General features: G+C 40.4%; 1 protein-coding gene across 2 annotated transcripts in view; it reads right to left on the bottom strand.

Annotated features, from left to right (window-relative positions):
- Positions 1-21,651, bottom strand: part of RNF38 (ring finger protein 38) — an 82,950-nt gene that overhangs the window by 37,442 nt on the left and 23,857 nt on the right. Inside the window, exon 1 of one of the 2 annotated variants that reach the window (XM_042864910.1) lies at positions 2,223-2,302. The exons of the other annotated variant lie outside the window; for it this stretch is intronic. The gene's annotated coding sequence lies outside the window, so the exon portion shown is untranslated. Of the gene's footprint in view, positions 1-2,222; positions 2,303-21,651 lie in introns of those variants that run through there. 2 annotated transcript variants of the gene reach the window in all.

Genomic DNA, 21,651 nt, shown 5'->3' with positions numbered 1-21,651 from the left:
GAATTAATTCAAGCTCAGTATCAAACTCAAAAAACAAACAAAAAACAAACAAACAAGAACTCACCAACAAAAAACCCACAAGGAGTGTTAAAAATAAAAAGGTAAGGCTTGGAGGCTTCCTGTCCATAGTCTCAGATGCTGAGTTAAATTAAAATAAGACCTCTTGATTAGTCTAAGATAAAACTATAGGCAGCAGATAATGAGAACAGTTCCATTCTGCCAATGGAATGACAAATCCTGTAATCCTGTTTGCAACATCTATGCATGTGGATAACAAAAACAGTTGCCAGAATGTTATCTATATGAAAACTTAGCTTCTATCTAACTGCAGTCACAGAATCATAGAATCAGAACAGCCTGGGTTGAAAAGAATCACACAATCATCCTGTTTCAACCGCCCTGCTATATGCAGGGCTGTCAACCACCAGACCAGATTGCCCAGAGTCACATCCAGCCTGGCCTTGAATGCCTCCAGGGATGGGCATCCACAACCTCCTTGGGCAACATGTTGCAGTGCATCAGCCATAAACATGGACCTTACATTACACAAGGAAAGCAGCATGTGCTATTCTTGTACAGATGTAATTTTCAAGAACTGTGATCACACACACAGCGGCAAATTAGAAGTTGGCTTTGCTCTAGCTGTAATGCATGACAGCAGCAGCAACACAGCTGCAACAGTACTGCTTTCACTGGTAAATACAAACCTGTAGGGAGCCTTGGCAGCCCTCTGCTCTTTATGTTGTCACAATGACATTTCATGCAAGTACACATTACTAAGGAAGAAAGGTATCTATACTTTTTTTTAATCATACTCAGCTGCTCTGTAAACGGAGCCACAGACCACCATATGCAGTTAGTAGTGGATACAGCAATGATATCTTTTGCTACTTTCCACCTTCCCCCCTCCCCTTTTTCTTCTTGAACATAGTATTCCACAGTCTTTGCACCTACTCCTGGTCAATTATTTATTAAAACCCTAAAGCAGAATAGAAAGATATTTTTATATGATGATTTCCTAGCTCTCAAGAGTTTACAGATGTTCTGACTGCCTTGCACCTGTTATCTGGCTGATGTCATGTACAGTCATGTACAGGCAGTCCTGAAGATGGCAGTGGTAGTGCAGTCCTGAAGATGGGACTAGCAGAAGCAGCAAAGCCAGGAAGTTGACACAGAGATCATCAGCTAGAGGCTCTGCTTCACAACAGTGCAATCTATGATGTTAAGTTACAGATTTTTTGTTTTTGTTTTTGTTTTTGTGTTAAAAAGGTAAAAAGGTAGCTTTTAATAATTCAGTTAAGCTTTTGAACTATTTCGTTTCTGAGAAACAGACATCTTCTCCTTACACTGAGAAACCCTGAAGGAAGGTGAATCACATTTCATTCCTGTGTAACAAAGGCCAACTGAGCCTGAGTCCGAAAGATAACCTCAGCAGCTTTCTACTCTGCACCACCAAATAGTTGTGACTGTGATTTAACAGAAAATGATGCTGGAGGACAGAAAGAATACACGAACCAATGTACAGTGCCTCGATTGCAGTGAACAGATAGAACTCTGCTGAACTACCTTCATAACCCCAAATCTTAGCCTGTACATCAGACCAACACAACGCCTGTGGGTAGCAGATCCTAATGCCACTAAAAGGAAGACTTTAATTCTGCTTGAAATATTGTCTCTACTACGAAACAGACAGTGGTAATTTTACACCCAGGGCTAGATCAGCTGCACCACATTGCTCTCTCACTCCTTCAAAAGGACAGGGGCAGAAAATATGATGGACAAGGGCTCATGGTTGAGATAAGGACTGGGAGATCGCCCATCACTTACTGTTATGAGCAAAACTGACTCAGGTTAGGGAGATTAATGTAATTTATTGCCTATTTCTAATAACAGACTAGAGCAGTAGAATTAAAAGCAAACTAAAAACATCTCCTACCCCCATCTATTCTCTTCTTCCTTCTGCTTCCAAACAGCACAGAGGATGGGGACTGCATTTGGTTCATAATGCTTTGTCTCTGCTGAACCTTCACCATTACTCCACCCTTGCTCTAGCATCAGGTCCCCACAGCCACAGGATGCTACCCTTCCTGATCTTTGAGTGCTCTCCACACACTACTGTTCTTCAAGAACTGCTCCAACATGGCACTTGTGGTGCAGACCTTCAGTAGAAGACTGCTCCAGTGTGCCCCCCCCCCAGTTAGCAGCAGCTCCCACCAACTCACCTGTTCTACTGTGCGTTCCTTCATGGGCTGCAGTGTGGAGATCTGCTCCGCTGTGGTCCTTCCTGAGCTGCAGAAGAACAGCCTGCTCCCCCACAGTCCCCTCCATGGGCTGCAGAGGAACAGCCTGCTCCGCCACAGTCTCCTCCATGGGCTGCAGAAGAACAGTGTGCTCCCCCACAGTCCCCTCCATGGGCTGTGGAGGAACACCCTGCTCCCCCACAGTTCCCTCCATGGGCTGCAGAGGAACAGTCTGCTCCCCCACGGTGCCCTCCATGGGCTGTGGAGGAACAGCCTTCTCCCCCACAGTCCCCTCCATGGGCTGTGGAGGAACAGCCTGCTCCCCCATGGTGCCCTCCATAGGCTGCTGGGGGACAGCCAGCTCCCCTACAGTACCCTCCACGGGCTGCTGGGGGACAGCCTTCTCCTCCGTGGTCCTCTCCATGGACTGTTGAGAACTTTGGCTTCAGCAGCTGGAGCTCCTGCACTCCTTCTGCACTGACCTTGGCGGCCGCTGGGCTGTTTCACTCCTCTCTTCCAGCTGCTGTTTTGCAACAGTTTTTCCCCTTTCTTATATATGCTCTCAGAGGCAACACTAGCGTCGCTCATTGGCTCAGCTCTGGCCAGCAGCAGGTCCTTTTTGGAGCTGGCTCTTATCTGAAGTGGGGCAGCTCCTCAGCTTTTCTCATAATACATTTCCCCCACTATTAAAAACTTGACACATAAGCCCAATACACAAACTGAAAGTGGGGAAATAATGCCGGTAAGACCCCTCAGTAAGTGAGAGAGCAAAGTTATGCAAGCCACTGTGCATAGCACCTTGCCAAATGTACTTCCTTGCTGTGGTGTTCAGGAGATGCAACTATTAGGCCTAATGCCTCATAGTTGCCTTCTTCCTATGCAGCATTCGAGCTGAATTTTGCCACAATTGAAAGCAGTCTCCCCACTGTGGGAGTAATAGGGCAATTTGTGAAAGCAGGTTTACTCAGACTCACAACTTCTAATGCCTCAGTGACTATAGCCTGAAATTATGTTGGAAGACCTCCAAGAGACAACAGCCATTCAGAAAACTTCACAGCAGCCACACCTTCAGCATTGCCAGTATCAAGACAGGGTATTGAGTAAGGCCCTTCAAGTGATGGCTTATCCTTGTATATGTATACATGCACATATATCTATGTATAAAACATATACACTAAATCTAAGACATTTAATGAGAAACTTCAGCTTTCCCCCAGTTAAATTCTACTTCAGTCCCTTTTTCAAATCAAAGTGAGACACTCTTCCTGACACTGCCTTGAATCCAGGAAAAATTATCAGTTATTTTGTAATAAGTGAGAAAAAGAGCTACGCTCCCTAGCTACCACAGGAAGGGGATTGCTTTCCTTCTAAACCCACACATTAAACTAATCAGCAAAGAGAATCATCAAATTCTACCTAACTTGTGGACTGTTATAAGAAAGAATCTACATCAAGTCTGAATGCCTTGCTTCACGCCTGTCAAGATGAAGCTCACACAATGCTAGTCCAAGGAAAAGAGGTGGGAGTTCAGTGCTTTAAGTTCACTCATTTCTGAGCTATGGAAAGCATAACTTTGCTTAAATGAATGATACCAACTGATACACTCATTACATTTGCTTCCCAGGAATCATTTGAATATGCCACTTACACTACTAAAATGAACTTTATGTAGGATGCCACTGCTGAGCTTCATTAACTTGCATGATTCAAGAGAGTTTTGTAGTGAATGCTAGCAGATTTGCAGGCTGGAGTTCACCAAGTAGCAAATGCATGGGAACAACTGAAATCTGAATCAATTATTCCTTTGATAAAACCTGTGAGTTGAGCGGAGGATGTGTTCTCATGATACAACCACAGATGTCCAGCTCACCTCTGAAGGTTCAACAAAGATAATCAAGAGGTTAAATTCCCTGTGATCCAAGAGTCTTGTCACAAAGGAAACTAAAACAAAAAAATAAACAAACAAAAAACAAAAAACAAAAAACAAACACCAAAACCAAAACAAAAAAGACACAACCAAAAAAAAAAAAAACAAAAAGCAATCAAAATAAAACATTCCTGTAGATTCCTGTTACTTGCTAGTCAACAATAATCCTGTTTACAACGTACTACTTTTCTTTTCTTCTAGATGCCCTCCTAATTCAAGAGCCTTTCAAACCGAGTTTTTAAAAAGCAAACAGAATATTTCAGAATTACAAAGAAAAATGTTAGAGATGACTTCAAGAAATGATGTATGCGAATCACAACATATTCTAATTTGGGGAATGGAAGAGATGGTTGTATGTCAACTGTGCTACAGCCCTTCTCAAATTATTCCTAGACACAGAAATCTCACTGTGAATAAGGAATAAGCTGCATCTTTGCTTGGAGGTTTTAGCTGCGTTAGCTGTAAGCAATGCATATTAGGACTGTCTTTCTCCCCTCTTTTTCTCCACTTTTCCTTTTGTAAGCTCCAAAAAACTCCATGGGTTTCCCAGAGGTCTGCATCCACTCTTAACTTCTCTAGCTGATCAGTGGAAAGAAAGTTGTTACATGCTGGGAATAGCTAATATTTTTCAGTTGTGTGGTGTGGCACTTCACTGGTAATTTTAGCAGCTTCTGAGCATAAGACATCCTCTTCAAGAGGATGTTCATCAATCTGGATGACATCCTCTTCAAGAAAAAAATCTGAAGACACTAGAGGAAAAACAAAAACATAAAATGCCTCCTTTGCTTGCCAAGAAATCCGTGATCCTGCTCAACTGCTTTCTGCCCTCAGATCTCCTCTTCCTCACCCCAACCCCAGCTGGCTCCATTACAAAGCCTGCCAGTCCCTTCTCCTCACTGTAAAGTCCAGCCAGGGGATGCAGTCCTCAATTTCATACACTCACTGAAGACTTAAGTATTGTGGGCATCAGAAGGTGTGGTGAAGTCTGCAAGAAAAGAACCCTCTCAGCTGCTATACAGTAAACAGACTGACTGCCCAGTAAGCATCAAGAAAGTTGATAAAAATGAGACAACCACAAGTTTGTAGTGAAGTCTAGGCCTATGTTTATTTCATACACATTAAACATGCCTTCCAGTTGTACTGCTGACTGCCATCTCGCAGATGCATTAGGAGAAAATGTGGAGAAATCTAAGCACAAACTGGACTGGTTGGCCCTGTAACCCCAGAGAAGTGCCCTTCCCCCCAGTAACTACCTCGACCAGTTGGTGCCCTCATCTCCCATGCCCCTAGGCAAACATCCAAGAAATAACCAATCCCTCCCCCCATGTAGTGTCTTTCCCCATGAGCGTGGAGATGAGGAGCTCCTTCTCTGCTGTCTGCCTCTGGTGGACAGGCAACCCACAGGCCCCGCCGCACTAGTTTATGGCTGCTGCCTCTGGACAGGAGAGGCTGCTGGCATGGCTGCCACCTAACAGTAGTTGGCATAGGACATATCCTGCACAGGCTCACGTGGCATGTTTTCAAGTTACACTCATGTCTGTGAGGATGCCTGTGACATTCCCATTTGGTGCTGTCTCTGGGATCTGAATTGTCAGTGGCATGCCTCTCCATGCATCCCTGTGTGAAGTTGGAATCAGGTATCCAGCATTTCATCGAAGGCTGTCCTCAGCTGAGGATGCAGTATTGCTGGATAAGCAAACAATTCCAGTGAGAATAAAAGGTTTTACTGACAGCAACCACAAACATTTCTACAAAGACTAATACATATTAATACTAAGCACACCTAGGGCAAGTGAACAGATTCACTCAGACTTCAAGTAAGATGAACATCCCAACACTTACATAATCCTTGAAATCAAACGCAGTAATGACAAGGAGATTTGTATTTACTTTCATAAATTTCATCGGCGTGCACTCTAAAAATCTCCATTAAAAATGAAATTACTGTACATGACAAACAGACTTTTGCAACATTCTTCAGCATTCAACTTTGTTATTTAAGATAGTACTGAAACACAGAAGAACACAATCCTTACTGTTAGCTTTTTCATTTCAAACATTACTCAAATTCTATTTAGGTTTTCATGCAAAAGTATTGAAGTTCATATTTCTGTATCTTTATAGTGCATATGTAAAAGCCAGCACCATTTTCCTTAAGGTATTCGCAGCTATGTGCTTTGCTCTGGTGACCAGCTTTTCCTGCTTGTTCAAGGAGCAGCTCAACAAGAAGTCACCCATGGAAAACATTTACAGCAGCCATAAATCTTCAGGAAATTAGGTTAATGCAGAAATACTTTTACACTCATAAGCACAGTGCCACAGCTTTACTGGTAATCTTGGTACTTAGAATATCAGGAGATGAAGTGCAACTGATGAAATTACATAGCAAAGTGTCAATAAAATTCTGCTAGCATGTGTCAGTCTGGCTTTTAATACTATAAAAAAACCTACATAAAGCAGAAAGGCCAAAGCACTACTTGGAGTCAAATAAGCTAATTAATCTTAGAAGCCGAAAAGAGGAAATCACCTCCTGTTCTGAGGATAACCTCTACAGCGTGTGGATAAAAAGGGATCTTTCTGAAGTGATATCATATATAATGATTAATTTGCTTTTGTAAGGATTTTCTAAAGAATAAAAATCACAATTTTATATGTATTAACAGTACATAGTGCTCCTCACAATTCCTTTTCAGATTTCATCCTCTTAACAGCAGTGTATCCCAAGCTACCTTAATACTAATGCTTCTGAAGACTTAGATGTCTGAGCTCTTGAGGCACCTAAATCTAAGTTACTTTTGTAAAGCAAAAGCTACCTGAAATTTCAAGCCATTTGTTTTTCCCTATTTGTAACTAGATCAGTGAATGGATTTTCTCAAAATGCATCTTCTCTTGAAAATTTCAGTAAGGTTGAAAAATCGAAGACTGCTACTGTAAACTGTATAGGAACTTACTTCAGATACAATGAGTAGTGTTCTTTCTTTGTTTTAATTTATTGTTACTTTTTTCATCATTACAAAATCAAAAACATTGACCAAAAAGTACAGAGGTACAACTCTAGACATTAACCTCTACGCTTCACAGGCTTGTTGCCTTCCTTCTATTGCTTTATGGAATCTCTCAAAAGACTAGTAAACCCATCACTAATTTGCACAGAAATCCATCCTAGTCTGGAGAAGAGCCCAGCAGTAATTTTTGCTACTGTTGTCTGCCTCAAGCAGCCTTTAATCAGGATATGAAACAGTGGTCTAGATTAGGCATTTGTTATAAACTATTTCCAGTCTCCTACTTTTATGAAGAATGGATGCAGTGAATTACTGGAACAAAAATTTCAAATACAACTCAATTTTACCGTGTTTTATGTTTTTACTGCCTGTTCAATCTAGCCATAAAGTAAAGATAACCACTGAGGCACTGCTTATTTTAAAACTGACCTTGCAAACATTTGTTTGAAAGAGGGCCAAGTCTGAAAGCTTGCTTTCTTGAAGTTATGGGATCAAGCCACCTCTAGGAAATAATTTCAAGGGAAAGTTCTCTCTCGGTACAGGTTGTCTCCTAAAATGGGAAACTCTGAATACAATTAAAATTGGTCTTAGTACGGAGAAGCCAGAATTAGGTAGCACTTCATTACCCCATACAAGCTTTCTAAAACCCCAATCCCCTTCCAGCCGATGAAGTGTTTACCACCATAACTTACAAATAATTGGGGGTGACCTGCCAGGACAAAAATGAAAAACTTGATTTATTTTTGACGGGCCATGAAATAACTTCCTCTTTTCCTGTCATTTTTGATCTTGCTCCAGGGAGTGAGCATTGTTTTCACAGTGTTGTTTCCAAGAAGGAACCATATTCATGTTCAGCATTTTACTTTTGCCTTTTCCTCCTATACCTGCAGAGTAAGGTCACTAGCAGCAATACCATAAAAATAAATAAAATAAATAAAAATAAATAAAATTGTTTGTAACATTTTTTTCCCTGAACAGTTTACGTTATAAGGATAATACACAGGTTACTTGGAGGGAAAATAAAAGATTTAGAGCACACAGATTTTATCTCAGTCCTGCATATGGTAATAGAGATACTAATTATACCACACTGTTCCCCCAGGTCTGGAAATATCATGTCTCCGTGTCACTAGCTGTTGACAGGGAGAGAAGCTTTCCTAGAGAATCTCAAATTCCTTAATCACAAATGGGCATATTATGGTAAACAAGGAGGCAAAGATCCTGAGAAAATAAAAGATAAACATATTATCAGCATAGCTGAATGTTTCTCTGGAAAACCAAATTCTGCTTTTTTTAGGAGTATCACTCAGTAATCAAATTACATCAACTTATACAGTGCAGCAATTCTGTGTTAATTTGTTGTACCTCTCTCGGAGGGATGCTGTAATTCCTTCTGACTCTATTCTTCCTCCTTGTTTTTTAAAACCAAAATGCATAACCACATATTTCATCCCATCTTACTGCTCCTTTTCCAGCTGCTCCCCTAAAACCTTTGGTCAAGGCATCTCCACAGCCTTCAGATCCTGTCACTACCTAGATCCCACTTGCTCTTGTCCAGGCTGCAATCAGCAGCAAAGAAAAGGACTCCCACACTGTTTAGTCTCAACTGGAAGGACAGAAACAGGTTCACAAACATCTCAATTTCAGCTCTGGTGCAAATATGGTACACACAGTCATAAGATGGAGGTTAAAAAAATCATCTGCCAACAAACAAGCAGAAGGCACCACATTCATGGCTAGAAATTTCCAGCATTTCTGAATTCTGATTTTTTTTTTGTTTTAAATTTTATTTGTTTTTAAAGGCTCTTCTGTTCTGTAATGGAAATGGATTTCCAAGAAAGTAGTACAACACAGTAGTACAACATGTTGTACTGGAAAAATTCCATCTAATATGTCACAATTTGGAAAATAAGCTACGAAGAACTGAATGCTATCTTGTACAGAAAGCCATTATACTCCTCCAAGCTCAGCTATCAGGGATTCAGACACATGCTTCATCTACACAAAGGACTTCTTTTTTTTTTTTTTTTAAGTAAAATGACTCACTAAGAACTCTCTAGGAGCTTCAACTTCTAATTCAATTTCAAAAATAATAAAAATATAAAATAATAAAAAATAAAATTCAAAAAATATTTCACTATCTTGTCTTTTCATCGTACCTCACTGTATCTATTTGAAAAGGTAGCTGGTCAACATCTAATACAAATGACACCAAACATCATATTCTGCCCCTCCAAACTGTTCATGTCATTACACCATTTCTTTGTTCTGCAAGCAGATAAATAATTTTATAAAGTCCAGCAATCCTAACAGACAAAATAAAACAAACCAAAACAAAAACATCTGAATATGTGCTCTAAAAAACCACACATACACACTAGGAGAGAAAAGCCTCCAGGGCTAGGTAGACTTATTTTTCAAGTGTCATGAAAAAGCCTTGCAATGCTCCATTGAAGAAAGCAACCTTTCAGTATGTTTTTGTCATTCTCTATTTTTGCACACAGTTGCCTTATATGTACTAAAATACAAAAATTCTTTGGCCTACCTTTCCTGCTTGCAAAAGTTATGAAGTCTGAGTAGGCTTGCAAATATTAACATAGCTACTGTTGATACACATTCAACATCCAGATTACAAACCTGTCAGCTATGAAATGGGTTAGTTTCACACAACAGTGCAAATGGAGAAATTAAACAAAAATTTGATGTTTCTGTTTATTTTGCTGTTGTTAGACACCAGTACTTCTAGTAAGGGCACTCTGGAAACTTGTTACCTAACAGATATTCAAGCTTAGATGGATAGCTTGTCTAAACCTACATGTTGTTTCGCTGCTGGTCAATACTGATCTGTCAGGAATGATCGTAGAAGAACAGCAAGTAATTTTTCCTTTTTTTTTTTTTTTCCATGCCCTGTCAACTCACAGCAATCAATAGTCTACCAATCTCTGAGTTACAAGTGACATGTGAACAGTTGTCTAATATGTCTAACAAAATCTGATGGATTCATCCCTCATGAATTTGTCCAACTGTTTTCTGGGACACTTCATTCTCTGCAACAAATTTGAACTTCATTCGGATCTTCCTTTCTGATAATCCTTGCATCTTCCAAAACATATCTTATATTCTTAACAATAGTCCCTGAAGTTCTCAGCAGAAAAAAAAAATCTCATTGCAATCATGAACATACTCTCGATGTAAGCAGCTGAAGTCATGCAGAACTCAAGCTCTGAAGTGTGATAAAGGAGCAGTCTGCATTTTAATTCACATCATGGTTATTCAGAATTAACTGGTTTAGAGAATTCTGAAAGCACCAGAATATCCATCAGAGATTTCATTTACATTTCTGCCAAGCACCTGCTCAAGCAGAAGCAGACTGTACTGCACACATCCATTTAAGTTATAAAACAGCCATGATAAAAATTAGCAAGGTGGGTAACACCAAGGCTAAAAAAATTAAGGTCCCTTTTTTGTCTGTCTATACAGCATATATATATACAGCTTATATATGCAGCACACAGACAGATTGATTCACCTGGAAGATGTCTCATGAGACTCAGGAAGAGACTCACAACAACACAGTTGAGACTGGAAATTCAACTTTCCACTCTTTTAAAGCATAAGATCACTAAGCTCACATCCATCATCATTGCTGGATTATAATATATTTTTAAAGTTAAAAATCTGATATGGTACATATTAATCCTGAAGTTTGGCATCAGTGAAGCCTCTGGAGGAAATTCTTCACTAAGCAAATGAAGTCAAAATTGTTTAGGGTGTTCTTTCAAAAGCTGTAGTCTTTTTTCCCCTCCTTAAAGTGGAAAGAGAGTAGTTTAACCCTTCAGGATAATGAGCTACTTGCTCAAAATGATGAGACTGTAGGAGAAGATGGGCTAATTGTTATAGATTGGAAAAATAAGGTGAACTGTATGCAACTTCTAAATCTACAAATTCTACAAATGCTATGTATGGAGAACAAATTTGCAAGTAAGTTTTGTTTTCATTTTCCTTACTTCTCTAAGCTGTTATATTTTTAGCACACTGACATATCAACATGCTTACTTCCAGGAGTGCTTTAAGAAGCTTTTAAACTAGATTTAATTATATTAAATTTCAATTCAACAGCAGCCCAGCATCAATTACAAAACAAAATATAATCTTATCAAGGGAAAAAAAACCAAACCACACACATAAAACAACTCACAATTTTCCAGAAAAATAAGCCACGGAACATAAGAAGCCAATAAAGTGCTAGCTACATAAATTACTCAAATATCCCTGTAAGCTTTCACAAAATTTATTCAAAAAAATTAGCAAATAAATAACAAAAGCTATGTTTGGTTGGAAATGTCACGGCTATTAACTAGCAACAATCAATTCTTCTTCAGTATAACACTCAAAAAATTAAACTGAAAAACATCATTCAGATAGAAGCTGGCATCCTACTTGGCAATTCAAATTAATTAAAACCAATGCAGCCTAGCTTTTGAGAGGATTTTTATTTTTTTTATTTTTTTTTTTTTTTTTGGTGTGCTGGTCTGAAGGTTTTGTTTGAGATTTTTTTTTTTTTTTTCCTCTTGAAAGCAGAAAATAAAGCTTGCACACATTGGCGTTTATTGCTTTTCAGCTGTTAGAAGTATGTACAAAGCTTGTGATTTCATCCCCTGACTCTGTGCACTTCCATTACTGACCAATGTGTTACTCCATTAGCTGGTGTGTCCTAACATGCTTGTCCAGCTCTAACTGAAACTCTCCCTGTAGCCAGGGCTGTGGTCCAGGGGCAGTCACACAAATGTGACTGTAGGAGCTGTAGGAGCAGGTGTGTCAGGGTGTCAGATACATGCATGGTATCTTCTGGCACATTTGAAAACGCGTGTTACGCAACTAAAGCGTGCCCTAATCCACAGGCACAAGGGGAAGCATTTATCTATAAGTTATGAAGCTGTAAAATGTAACTGGATTGCTTCTTGGAAATGTAGGACTAGATGCTAATTTGTTACTGGGGTTGGACTAGATGTGCAACAAGTAACAGCCAACATTTCAAGGGAGCAGTTATCAGAGCTCTACGCGGCCACAGGCTGATTGCTAGAACAGTCCACTTAAAATGAATGTAAATGATTCAGTGGCTCAGATGTTTAATTTGAAGGTGCTCTCTCTCCGAACTCCCTTGCAGAGGCCCATCCTATGCAGCTGTGCAGGACCACGCACAGGACACTTGCTGGGCCTTGCTCTGCATCTCCTACAGCTCTTAGGCTGAGATACAGGCAGTGACCAGAAATAAGTATGACCAACAACTTATGCACAAAGTCCTGGGACCATGCCACTGCTTCCTCCGTTGGCCTGCAACAGATGTATGTACTGACTCCTGAGGCAGCAGCACAAATGTCTCTCTTAGTGTCCGTGGTCCTCCTGGCACTGCTCAGCTCCATGCTCAGCAGGGACATCACCCAAAAAGCTGGCCTAAAATTACCAAGCATGGCTGTAAAGGAGACTGTCTCATATACAACTCTAAGCAAATTACAGCTACATTCTCTGGTATGGGAAAAAGAACATTCCTGCTCTTTTCTAACCTACTGTACAGTGGCACAATACAAGAAGAATGAAAAGAATAACTTAACCTATTATTTGTTTTGCAAGCATCAAAACTATGATCAGTATAGGGAAAACTTTAGTCTCTGACCTAAGGATTAAATCCATTTTGATTTTGTTTATAACCAAAAGGAATTTACTAACATAAATCCCCCTTGATATAATGAATACCATTTTGTCACTGCATTATCATGGTTCCTTGGAAAAACTGAAGTGAAAGACAGCCAAATAGCAGCAAAGCTGAAATCCTTCATCGATGAAATGCTCATAGCATGAATCTGCCTTTAAACATTTCCTAGTACTGCTGTGCTTAGCACTGCAACAAAACCAAAATGCACACCAGGTGATGTTTATCACATGTTAGGCAGCTCAATTTTTATTTCAATTTTTATTTGTGTTTTTATTTCATCTACCATCTTTTTGAAAGTCTGTCCTAACACAATGTGTAGCTTGACATAAATTACAATTTTGAGATTATTATTTCACCATCAACTTTAAAAGGACAGGACAAAACACATGAGCATAAACTTAAAAAACAAAAAACACCAACACTGATGTATATGGTATGTTTTAAAAGAAAACTTAGGGTAGAGGGAGTTTTTTTAGACATAAGACTGAAACAGTTTTTATTGGAAAAATGTGTTGTTGCCCATCTAAGGCACTAGGGACCTGTTTCACAGTTACACCAGAAAATACACACCAGCAGGCCTTCGTCATGCAAAATAAAATCTTGTTGATTGATTGTCCAAACACAACTATTCCTGATTGCATTCCTTGACTCTTAGCCCTACTTAAAGTACAAGCACTATTCACCATTTATTAAAACTGCATGAGCTAGCAAGGAAAATCAGAACTGAACACAGAGCTACCTACAGCTGTATGGTAAAAACCTACCGAAGAGGCTCCTCTCAAAAACACCCTGTTGCCAAATAATTCACAGGTAGAGATTTCCTTTTTATCCCCTGTCCAGATCACTGAGATCATTTCAAGGCATCTGCAGCAAGAGCTGAAGAGAATGAAGAACAACCAGAGGCATGCACACGCTCGCATGGCAGGAGGCCCAGCCCAGGACGGCTGCAAACACTGTGCCATTAGCCTTATCGAAACTGCTTGCATGTGTACACAGGTAAAAACAAGTTGCTGGAGCCACAGCTCTTCCTTCACCATCTAGGATAAAGTGTGTGCTTGCCCACATCTGTTTCTACAGTTTTATGCATTCAGGGAGGCATCAAAATGCATTAAAATGGGCATAAAACAAATCCTGGAAAAGTCCTCTTTGCTTAGATAACTGACAGTAAACAGTCAAGTAAAATTTTAAGATTGTGTACATATAATGGAAATGAATTAGATTATATTATTGATTTAATGACCCAGAAATTATTATATGAACAAAATAGCTGTAGGAACCAAAAACACTGGTCAAAACCATTAAACCTCTAATACTTGGGCTCCTGCAAATCAAAATATAATGATGCTTTAAAATTAAAATAAAACCCAAACAAAAAAACAAACGGCAGCTGCATTTCCCTGGGCTCTGGCCAGGAATGCCAAGATTCATTGCCTGCACTCTGTTTTTACCACAAAGCACTAAGCTCTGCCATGAGAGAGATTATAGTGGGAGAGTGCAGCAATTACTTTTACTACAGTACTAGTAATGGGAACAGCTGTTAACAGGTTTCTTGAAACTGTTGATTCTGTCTTAAGATTTGAGTTCAGGAACCAAATATTTTCTTCTCCTCCGTTTCTTGTAGAATTGAAAACAAAAACAAAAACAAAAACCGACAAAACTTATCAACAAAAAACACACATCGCAGGAAACCTTCTCAATTTCCCAAGAGAAAACTTTTCCCACAAAAGATTCTGCCAGCTTCTGGCAATCAGTTCTGCAAATCAGTTGCTTAACCTGTTGGAAATGTGGCACGAACAGCAGCAGAGCAGGAAGAAAAGCCAGAGTCCTCTCTGCTGGAGGAAGGTTCTCAGGCAGCTTTTTAACAGAATCAAAGTAAGGCATTTGGTTCCACCTCTGCCACCTCTGTTTTTACTGTCTGACCTGGTTGTAGACTTTTTAGATCAACATTTGCAAATAGCAATCCTTGCTGTAACAAAAAGCTGAAAAGGATCCTTATTTTTTGAAAAATGTCTGTTTCCATAAAATAAGCATCACACCACTCTGAGTCTTCTTTGATTGCTGTACTGTTCCCTTATGCAGAGAACAAAACTGAATATGCAGCCACACCAGGATGGTACTGCACAAAGATCCCATTCTAGGGCACAGTGGAATGCAAGGCATTTACCATTTTTGGACAGGGATTTGGCATAAAGGGTGTATACAGTCTATTGGTCAAGAATAAGGCATGGTCCCATCACCAGAAGGTAGCACCACAACACAGAGCTCATCTACAGAATGACCAAAAGCAAGGTGAACCACAAAGAATTTCAGAACAAGGTGTCCTCTGCAATAACCCACTGACTCCATGAGTGGGATATCATGTCAGATGTTACACAGACACTCCAGCCACTATTTTTAGGCAAAGGTGGCAGAAAACAACAGCACTAGAAACAGACATGAGCAAAAAAGTGTCGGTGTAAGCTGGTCACAGAATTCAAGCAAAACCAAAGTTAAAACAGTTTTCCTGGGGGACCCCACTGTAAACTTTTCCAGGCCTCTCAAACTCACTGTTGCAAGTGTGCAGAAGTCAAACGCTTCCCAATCATGGCAAGCTGTGCTGAACACAGCACCATTCAGCTTGCACAAAGAACATCACCAGCTCTCCGAAAGAACACAGAAGTGTTATGAACATGCAGCCAGTTGTCTCAAATGTGGCTAGCAGATCCAGGAAACTGAAGGCAGTGTTAAATTCAGGCAATAGGTAGGCCAGCAGCCTGAAGATCTGGGCATCACTGGATGCAGTGGTGAGCATGAATAGTGCCACACTGTTATACACTTCCTGCAATTGTTCTGATGCACAGTAGCATCTTTAAGGCAATACATCAGTTAAATTACTTTGTAGCTTCACAACATCTCCAAAAGCAAAGGGAGAATTAAGATAAGAACTGGAGGACTGTGGTAGCAAAGGACTCAATGGCAGGAATGAGAGGCACCTCAAGATCATTGTTACAAACTGAAGGAACACCCGCCTGAAATATGCCTGCACAAACACAGCCTGGGAACAGTCAGGAGGAAAAAGAACCCTACACTGATGCACAACATGATGTGAATGGAACAACTGAGTGAAGCTTGAAGCACTGAGTGCTGTGATGGGCAGACAGATGCTGTTAAAGAGATATGGGCTTTTATACAAAACAGCATTTTGGACATAGGGAGCTCTTCCAAGGGACAAGAGCTGGGTGAGATACTGTGAGTCTGAATCAGGGCAGTAAACAAGTAATTTTATCACGAGTATCCTTCTTGTTGATTTCCCAAGATGAAGCATTGGTTAAACAGAGAATTGCTCTCAATCACAGCACTGGCTCTTATGAAGGATTTTTATCCCTTTGACATCTGCAGAAGAGGTAACAAAACAGGTGGGACACACTGGAGATTTCTATACTTGAAGAGCTTCTTAGTACTATATAGGCTAACTAGAAGTGGGGCATGGTTGGACTGGCTATTCAGGAGCTGAGATGCACTGAGTAAGGACATAAAAATCACTGACAGCTGTAGTAGTAGTGACCACAACACAAAAGATTTCAAAGTTCTCAGGCAGTGAGGAAGTACCATTGCAGGGTACAGACCACTGATTTCAGTAGAACTAACTTGGAGAGTGGCAGGTTCATACCCCACTGGAAGTAGCTACAAAGGGTAGAGTGTCACAAAAAAGCTGGTAGATCCTTGCAGACGTTTCCTTATCTCAAGAATAGTCCATTCCAATACTCATGAAGTCAAGGAGACATACCAGGAGCCAACGAAGGACTAATGGTGGAACTCTACTGCAAAAAGGCAGTGTAAGAGATATGAAAGCATGACAAGACTACAAAAGAAGAATTCAAAAACACTGCCTGCCACGCAGGAATGATGTCAGGAAAGCAGGTAAGAACTAAAGGTATTATAAAGATAACAAGGTTGATGGGATTTTGGGTGATCTGCTTTAATGGAAGATTTACCTCCCATGGCAGGAGGTTGGACTAGATGATATTTAAAGGTCCTGTCCAACTCAAACCGTTCTAAAATTTTATGATTCTTACAAGAGTTTCTACTGCTACATTAACAGCAAAAGGCTGAAGGAAAATGTGGAACAATACTGTTACAGCAGCTCATTTAGCAACAACAGATGTAGATAAGGCAGAGGTACTCAGTGCCTTCTTCAACAAAAAATTCCTTAGAATGTCTGTAGTTAGAAACAGGGTTCAAAGAGGGAAGAATCACCTTTGGCAAACGAAGACAGTCGGAGATTACTGCACAAAACTTGACCAAAACCTGTTGCATCCAAGGGTTCTGGGCAATGTCAGTAGGGAAGTTCTCATATTTGAAACATCATGGAGATCATCAGATGTGACTAGACAAAAAGCAGATGTTGCACCCATCTTCAAACAAAGGCCAAAAGAACAATTAGGGGAACAGTGAAATAGCCAGCCTCCCTTTTGTTCTTGGTGAAATCAGAGTGAGTTCCCTTTGAGCACATTTCTGGGCACACATTGAAAGGGAAATGCAATTGTTCTGGACAGTGATGGTGAACAGACAGCATCTGCTGGAGTGCAGTCCTCACTCTATTGACTTCATTGAGTTGAAATCTGGAATATTAAGAATCCAAAGTTACATGGAGAGAAACCTCATATCCAAAGACGTCTTGCTTCAGGAAATGTCTTTTAAGTAGCAAGGTTCATAACAAATTCTGTCTTAGCTGCCAGTCTCCAAAATAAGCCTGAGAGAAATGAGATATGTACAGGAACTCTTTATCAATTTACGTTTATTTTGTAAGTACCAGGAATAATAAAATGCCTGCTTAACGACATTTCTGATATTGTGTAAAAAATTTATCTCTCATTTCACTTGTGATTCTGGCACCTGCTGCTTTTGTTCCTTCAAGACTTCACAAGTGTTCCTCTTGTTTATATTATGACTGGATCACGAAATTCAGTTTATACTTAAATATACTTAATTACTCAACACAGCTTAGTCTGTCAGTCCTGCCTCCCCTCAGACTCTTTCAAATATTGAAGTCAAGCAGAGAGGAACAGTAAAATACACTTTTTGCAACTTCTCTTGCAAATCTTGAAAATCCATGGTAAAATCCATGCTAACAGACCTGCAAAGACAAGTCTGAAACAACAGCAAAAAAATTATATGCAGGCTCTATCTGCCCTCTCCCCACAACTGCAAGCCAACCCAGCTGCCACTGAAATGTACCAATGACAAGCACCCAAACTGCAGCACGTCTTCTGAGAAGAAAGGGCTGTCTTCTGTGGAATATTTGTAGAAACCCCCCAGAATTCCTTCTGGAGGTCCCTTTGACAGCTCAGGAGAGCTCAGCTGGAGCCCAGAGGCCCTCAGCATCTGGTCCCTGGTTTCAAAGCAGGATGTGAGAACACTCCTTGGCTGCTGACATAGATAATCCCCAGAAGGAATAGGCTTGCTCTCTAGTGCTGCACTCCAAAAGTCTGCTTCTCTCTCACGACAATATTACTGTCCAGAAATATTCTGAACAGCCTGCAATTTCATACAGGTCCTTTCTCACTCAACCTTTATGTCATGCTGTTCAATGTATCACATAGGCTTAAAACCGCTCACTGAAAACCCATGTTCACTTCACTGAGGACCTAAAGTGCAAAATCCTATCTGAAGTCTGCCCCTTCCTCCCCTCTGCCTAGTTTGCTATGTCCAAGAAGCTCTTTGCACACAAAGTAAAATTTGCCAGAAGTAAGAACAATTCTTTTACTGCAGTTTCAGAAGACTGATTCCAGCTGTGACACACACATTTGAATTTAAAATTTAAAATTCAATTTTAAGCTTACCTTAGCCTCTGAATGGTGCTATAGGTTCAGTGACAGAGCCTGTAGTGTCAAACACTGGAGACCACACTGCAGAGCTGCTTGAGCCCTGCCATGTTGCAAGCATCTGAAAGAGGCTTTGGCTACCTTATAGATTCATTGGATTGGCCACTGAAAGGGTGACAAACCACACTGGTGTATATGTTTTGCAATAGACATCAAGAGAAACCACTTTATCAGTCATAAAACATGAGCAGCTTACGACCACCGGGGGCTTTCCCTTCATGGGAGTTGTGAGGATACTGCACGACTCTCATATGCATTTCAAGCCACAAAGAAGTTTCAGAAGCCTAAAGAACTGGCATTGGTCTGTAAAGTGGATCCTGCCTGGGTGAAAACTTGGGTCTGGAGATCAGGTCTATGTGGTGTCTTTTCAGCTGCATTGGCTTGAAGGAGAGATGATCCTCCCTGTATTAGTCATGTCCAAAACAACAGACAGAACATAGGCAGCAGTATAGAAAAACCGTGTTGCCAGTATCTGACTTCTCCATAAAGCAGCCATAGATGGGTTTTATGGTTACTGCAGCACTCATCCCAGAAGCACTTTCCATCTCAGTGTACTCAGTGTGACAACAGTCACACCTACCAGGCACTGTGAGGGAGTTGGACGTGGTGCCAGACAACTCAATAGATGCAAACACTACTGGGACTGAGACTGCCATAAGCACCAAGCCAGGAAAAGCAGTGGAGAGAACAGGGTATCTGACTGGTCCCATTGCCTGCCACCAGAATACTTCTGAGAAAACATTCACATCACAGTACAGCTGCAAACTGGACTTTGTGCAAGGGTTCAAAAGCAATCAAAGCCCCAAATAATCAGCAGCTGAGACTACCCCACTCACAGAAAGGAAGACACCCAAACACGACAGCAGTAAGAGTGGATGCAGCACAACACAACGATTTCATACATTATGTGCCAGCAGGATGCATCAACTTTATGAGTCTGTTTGTTCAGAAGGCCATGTTCCAACTGACAGCACTAAGGGTTCATTATGTTAGGGTTACTACAAGGCACACCCATGAGTCTCAGCTAACAGTCTGAGTGAAGGAAGTATTCACTATGCTATGCCATCCCCCCTTTTAATTTTATTTCCTTTTCTTAGAGAGGAAAGGGTTGCCGTGTGCACAGGCAGCATGAAATCTTGTAAGCTAATCTGAAAAAAGCCAGCATGTGATCTGGTGGAGATGAAAAATGGGAAAGAACAGATGAAGTTTGCCCTTTCATTTCACTACTGACAGAAAGGGTGGGGAAAAGGATCCCACACACCCACCATCTCCTCTCAAAAAGTACAACTGCAAAAAAGTTGAGACTCATTTACATATGAGACAGCTTATTTTGGACAGCCTCCTCCTGGGTGCTAGACTTGGAGAAAGGACAAGATGGAGAATGGACAACAGCCATATCCGTGTCTACCTTTGTTTTTTCCTTTGAGTGTTTTTTTTCCCCTCACTTGTTAAAGAGCAAAATACAAGTGCAAATAAATAAATAAATATCAAGGAGAAACAGATGCAGTAAAAATTAAGACTGGCATTCTGTATCTCTCAGTCTACCCAGGACAGCAAAGCTGATGGGATGCTTTTCCTAGTAACTGTCAAATGTAATCAAATCTCATTACTCAGAGCTCCAGAAAGAAAGCCCTGTTATTCTACTACAAGTAAAATTACACGAAGTTAATATCTTAATCAGGCTGATTCATTTGGTTAATTTTTTATACCTCACCCTCTTTGAGCAATTTTTTTTCCTGACCTCATTCAAGTAATTCTTTTATCATGATAAAGAGAAGAAAGCAGGTGTCAGAGTTTTCCCTCACATTATCATACATTGCCATAAAGAAAAAAACTAAAACCACAGATGAACCAGGTACAAGTGTATTAATTAAAGCAACAGAAGCAGGATTTTAAAACATGAAATTAAATCCGTGGTATTCCAGCTGCAGTGGGACAGGTGCTGGGAATCATTTTTACCTTCCTGTCTTAACTGGAGAAACTGAAGAAAAAGAGCTAACATTTGAACCTTGAAATGACAACACTTTCATATACTTCAAATGTGGAAACAAATAGGAAGGGGAATGAAAAGACTTACATACAGGTAAAAACAGAAATGTCTTCCTCAGCAGTGTTTTAGACCTTCTTTTAAGCCCTCACTACTGCAGGGTACAAATCATGCCTGCAGTGAGCAACCATATGCTCTGCAAATCATTGAGAAAGAAGAGAATGATAATTTAGACATTTGCTTCATGTACAACATGCTCTTCCTCAAGCAATACAGATTCTAATGTGTGATTCATAACCATAAAAACACATGTGAGACTTGCAGGACATTTTGCTGTGCCTCATAAGGAAGGGAAGGCTGCAAATTACCCAATTCTTAGGTAATAATAATAATAAAAAAAAAAACAACAACAAAACAAGCAAACAAAACAAAAAAAAAATCCAGCCTAAAAGGACACCCAATTGCATTTGCAAATTAATTATTTGGGAAGACAAGAATGACTCAGGAAAACTAGCCGACATGGCGACTGAAGGGAGCCTACAAGCAGGAGGGGAGTCAACTCTGAAAGGGTAAATAATGGCAGGACAAGGGGAAATGGTTTGAAGTTGAAGAAGGGAAGATTTAGGTTGGATGTCAGGGGGAAGTTCTTTACTAAGAGTGGTGAGGTGCTGTAACAGGTTACCCAGAGAGGCTATGATTGTCCTGTCCCTGGAGGTGTTCAATACCAGCTTGCATAGTACCCTGGGCAGCCTGGTCTAGTACTAAATGTGGAGGTTGCTGGCCTTGCCTGTGGCGGGGGAGTTAGAGCTTTGTGATCCTTGAGGCCCCTTCCAGCCCAAGCCATTCTATGATTCTATGAAAACAACATCTTCAACACTCAAGAATAGTATCTGTTACAGTCTTTTGCTGTTTAGTGTT

This window comes from Lagopus leucura, unplaced genomic scaffold (genome assembly GCF_019238085.1).
Source record: "Lagopus leucura isolate 7727_CA_CO unplaced genomic scaffold, USGS_WTPT01 Super-Scaffold_774, whole genome shotgun sequence".
Classification (NCBI taxonomy): domain Eukaryota; kingdom Metazoa; phylum Chordata; class Aves; order Galliformes; family Phasianidae; genus Lagopus; species Lagopus leucura.
Note: the sequence above shows the minus strand (reverse complement) of the source record. Positions and strands in the feature narration are given on the sequence as shown.